Source organism: Triticum dicoccoides, chromosome 3B, assembly GCF_002162155.2.
Source record: "Triticum dicoccoides isolate Atlit2015 ecotype Zavitan chromosome 3B, WEW_v2.0, whole genome shotgun sequence".
Classification (NCBI taxonomy): Eukaryota; Viridiplantae; Streptophyta; class Magnoliopsida; order Poales; family Poaceae; genus Triticum; species Triticum dicoccoides.
Window position 1 is genome coordinate 185436663 of NC_041385.1, and position 5203 is coordinate 185441865.

At 46.8% G+C, this 5203-nt stretch overlaps 1 long non-coding RNA gene across 1 annotated transcript; it reads right to left on the reverse strand.

Annotated features, from left to right (window-relative positions):
* Nucleotides 1-688: 688 nt before the first annotated feature.
* Nucleotides 689-3754, reverse strand: LOC119275462. Its single transcript, XR_005135715.1, has 3 exons — nucleotides 2869-3754; nucleotides 1071-2689; nucleotides 689-890 (listed from the first exon to the last, which is right to left on the reverse strand). It is a non-coding gene; the product is annotated as an uncharacterized LOC119275462 (long non-coding RNA).
* Nucleotides 3755-5203: the final 1449 nt, after the last annotated feature.

The window sequence follows — 5203 nt, forward strand, 5'->3', positions numbered from 1 at the left end:
AGAAATAAGGTGAGGGAAGGAGAGCTCCCGGTAACTGCAAATGAGGTCGCCTGCAGAACTCGAAACATGGTGTTTGAATACCTACAGATTTACAGGCCACAGCCAAAGAAGATGACACCTGAGGTATGAAAGCCACCAACGGAAGGAGTAGTCAAATTTAACCTGGAGGGGTCCTTTGTACCTGGAGAAGAAAGTGGAGGCTGGGGCGTTGTTGCACGAACAGCAGATGGGAATATTGTTGGCGCGCGTGTAGGCTGTCAGGCGAACATCAGGGATGCGTTTGCTGCTGAAGCTATTGCACTGTCGCATGCAGTCTCTCTTGCTGCAGACATGGGTATCGTCAATGTAGTGTTTGAGACCGACTCACAACTTCTGATGGAAGCAATGGACGTCCATAAGCTAGAGTCTTTGGCATACGCTGCAGTAATTGAGGACACAAAATTCCAACTCAAAATGTGGTTCTCTTCCTTTGCTATTTCTGTTTGTCGTCGTAATGCAAACTCCGTAGCTCATGAGCTTGCGAATCTTGGTCGTATGTATGACCCGAACCACTATGTGGAATGGGAGTCCGATGGAACCACTATGTGGAATGGGAGTCCGATGTACCAGCCCATGTGGCTGATCGTGCTTTGGGTGATGTTGCCCAACACCGTTAAGTTATAAAGCCTTGCTTTGCCCTCAAAAAAAAAAACAAATCTTTCACTCGGTGAACGAATGACAATAATAACCTTAAACACTGAAAGGCAGTTGGCATACTTGCGGTTTTGCACCCAGCTATAGGGATGAATAAACAAAAATGAAATAGTTAATGTAAGGATGCAAGTAAATCTTCATATTCTACTGGCTTGCATACATGATACTCTCTGGAAACAGGTCCTCTGCTGCAGTCTCTGAAATGATTAGAACATGTTTTTAGCACAAACACAGTAAAACAAAATCTTATACTATTGAGATCTCAAGCATGGTTTTTTTTCTGCAAGATCTAGTTTTTCCCCCTCAACTACACATGAGCAGAAAAGAGGTCAAACTTGCTTCTAAGAACAAAATGCATTGATATTCAACAAACATACCAAGTAACAATGAAATAAGAACACACTCATCAATTTGAGGTTGAAAAGGGATGGTCTGAAGTTGATACTATCTCTGCCTTGTTCAACTTCACAATATGCATGTAAACCCTGTAAGCACAGGTACCAGCAGATTCCAGGAAATTCCTCCGTTAGCTTGGTAACAATGCAGGCAAGAAGACGAACCAATCATCACATACTTGGGGTGGGGAAAAAAGACCATCATACTGTTGCTATGAGTACAGCCTTCCGAACAACAGTATACCCTATACAGGAAATGCTCATAATCTTCATCTAGCACACATTGTTGTAAAAAAGATTATCTGCACATACACAATGATAAAAGAAAAGCTACACAATACAGAGAAGCTTCTCCGTAAGTAACTTTAGTACAAACACTCGAGGACCATGGACTGGCGGTGAAGATAGATATCTTTTCCCCTCTCTTGACAGGTGAAGCGGGTATTAAAATGACATAAAACTGATTACACATACATATACTATGTAAATACGCTTACTTGCATAAAAATTTCATACTACTATATAAATAATATCAACCGTGGAAGAATCAGCTAAGGGTTGGATCATTAAGGATATTGAAGTCAAACCTGACATAGACAGCAAGCTAGAGCCAGATAGACATAGTGCTGATTAAGATGGATTTGTCAGAATACATCTTTGGTGTGGCTTACATGGTTCAGATAAATATGGAAAGATGTCTCATCAGTAAGTAGAGACATTGTCCAAAACAATTGATAGGATGGTAGGCAAAATACAGTACTAAGAAGCAAGTGCATTGGGGCAGCGACATAGGACTAATGGATGGCTTGAAGGTCAAAAATAGCAAGCTAGGTGGTGCCATAGTTATACTAATTAACTATAGGACTAATAATGTATTCAGGTCTGTTCTAAATTATATTTGAAGCTTGTTTCCTAGCATATAATATTTTTTTACTGAAGAAGATAATGCAAGAAGTGTAGTAAGTCTAAAAGATAGCCAGCGATGGATTGACCATTCAAGCAACATCTTTCATCACAGGTTTCTGGATATCTAGAGCCCAAGTGAATGGAAATCTATCACAACTAAGCAACATAATCAGGACGTCAGAATTGCAACAAAAAAAGAAGATATGAATAGCAGAGGGTAATACACCACACTGACCTGATTAGCTATACAAACCCCACATTCATTTTGCAACACCGTATCTTGCTGGATGTTGGCCCCCTCCTGACCAATTAACCCATGTTATGGTCTATATAAACTATATATGGGTCTATATATTTCCAAGAAACCATCATCAGCTCATTCAGGCAAGTTGTCGTCTGGGAGTATGCTTCTGCTTACGGAATAGCAATCCTCATGGCTCCGATCATGCAAACAGAAAAGGAATTTCGGACAAGAATAGTAGCATAAGTAGGCTCATGAATAAATACAAAGGAATTCGCAAAATAAATGAAAAGGGTCCGACATGGACGGACTTGCTCCAAAGCTCCTGATTGTCTTGTGTTCCCTACAACCAACATGAGATAACTCCTCATCATTTCGCAGGGTGAGCTGGATGTGGCGGGGCACGATACTGGTCTTCTTGTTGTCCTTGGCAGCGTTGCCAGCCAGCTGGGTCCTGTATCAATGTGGAAGAACAACAAGATTAGCACAAATATTCAGGCATTGCTACTAATCAGTGGTACGGTCGAAAACAGATCTAAGAATAGCCTGATTAATGAGAACCCTGTAACAAACCAGGTAAGGAATAGAAGACTCAAAGAACAAGGGCAAGGATGAGATCCGGTAGAAACGCACCTCAGCACCGAGGTACTCGTGGACGGCGGCGAGGTAGATGGGGGCGCAGGCCCTGACGCGCTCGGCGTGCTTGCCGACCTTGAGGAATCTAGCAATCCTACCAACAGGGAACTACAGCCCGACCTTGCAGCTCCTCGACGTCGCCTTCTTAGCGGCCGGCGTCGGCTGCCTTCCCACAACAGACAATCTCAGCAACCAACCATCTTGACAAGAGCTGCTACTGGAAACCAGAAGGTTGTTCGCTACCACACACATTAACAATCACAAAAAATGCATCTTTGAGACCATCTATGCACACATTGAAATCAACAATCTTACATTACAATTACCACACACTAGCAGATTGTATAGTCGATACCAACTCGTATACATGTTGAATTAGCAAATATTCACAGCAGCAACAATTCAGTCCTACCAGCAACAATCCACAAGGCATACAAAAGCTCATCGAGGTAGAGCCACGACGTCCGGATGCGAGGTCAAGGTAGGGGTGAAGCAGCGGCGTCAGGGTCGATAGGGAGGGAGCAATCATTGTTGTAGGGGCGACGGGGTAGGGGTCGAGCGGCTTCTTCCGGTGAGTCAGTCAAGGTACGGGTGACGGGGTCAAGCAACGGTGTCCGGCGGCGCTGTCGAGGTCGGAGCGAGTGGATTGGGCACCGGCTTCGTGGTCGGTGTGCGGCGATGGCTTCCGGCATCACGATAAAGGAGAATCGGGACTGGCGAGCGGATGCGCGGTACGGCGAGAAGCGCGGAGGTGGGCGGGGGCAGAGGAGGGATGGCCGGCGGCGGTGCGATGCCCTCCACTCGAGAAACCCTATGAGGAGAAGGGGGTTGCGGAGGGGACAGGAGAGCCAGGGTGGGCTGGGCTCTCAGAGTTGTGTGCGCGACCGATCGGGTGGGTTAGTTGGGCTGCCAGAAAACGCCCAGTTTACCAGAGGCGTCCGTTTCAGCCCCTGGAGCAGCAGCCCATAGGATAGCCGGGCCAGTTTAAATAGACTGCGGACCAGATCGCTTAAGACACAAAATCTGATGGCCAGGAACTCCCGTATCAATAAAATGGATGGTCAAAACCCCAAATCACTGTGAGGGCAGGGATTAGGTGCGGTTATACTGTCCTTAATTTTCTAAGGAGAGGGACAAGAAAGGGATTACGGGCACCTTATATCTTTTTAGTCTTGTAAGCCCTCGGGCCTTTGTTAACTTTAGAACTTGTAATCCCCTTGTTCATGTTTTTCATTTCGTATGGACTATACCTGTGAGGGATGTTTTTTAATGAAAAAGGGATGTTTGCCGGGTTTTTTCGTTCGTGGGTGGAGCCCACAACAAGCAGTGAATCCTTGTTACTTTTAAGATAAACGTTTTTTCACCCGGCAATAGGCCTTGCCACCCCCCCCCCCCACTTCGTTTGACCTTTCTCACGCCTTTGGTGGAGGCAGGATGCGGTGGGCTTAGGCCCCTCGTTTCCTTTCCTTGCTGCCGCGACTACGACCAAACTTGGTCCCAGGAGATGAGTCCCAGGGTCCGGAATGGAGGGAGTACGGTAGCCTAAGGATAAAACGAGGTTTCACATACCTCAGTCCATAACGAAACGCATGATAGAGGATGGAAGACTTATCTGGATCTGCAGCCCCCGGCAACCTTGGCTTGCCGCGGATGGATCCTTGCTCTTGTAGCCCCCGACAACTTTGGCTCGCCGGTGCTTGGATGTTGGTCCGTCCCCTTTTCTCCAAAATAGCCCGGCAAGGATATTTATGTGTCCTGCGAACCAAAGAAGACAGAGAAGGACAAAAAGACGCGCACTCGACCTCTAAGCTAGGGGTTAGCCGCCGCTAAGCACTGTCAACCCTAACCAAGGAAGAGACTCAACCTAGCATGCATGCTATAACTGTTGGGGAACGTTGCAGAAAATTAAAAAATTTCCTACGGTTTCACCAAGATCCATCTATGAGTTCATCTAAGCAACGAGTCAAGGGAGTGAGATTGCATCTACATACCACTTGTAGATCGCGTGCGGAAGCGTTCAATGGAAGGGTGATGATGGAGTCGTACTCGCCGTGATTCAGATCACTGATGACCAAGTGCTGAACGGACAGCACCTCCGCGTTCAACACACGTACGGGACGGGAGACGTCTCCTCCTTCTTGATCCAGCAAGGGGGAAGGAGAGGTTGATGATGATCCAGCATCACGACGGCGTGGTGGTGGATGCAGCAGAACTCTGGCAGGGCTTCGCCAAGCTGTTGCGGAAGGAGGACGAGGTGTAGCAGGAGGAGGGAGGCGCCAATACACAGGGTCCGGCTGCCCTCCCCCCTGCCCTCCTTTATATAGGCCCCCAG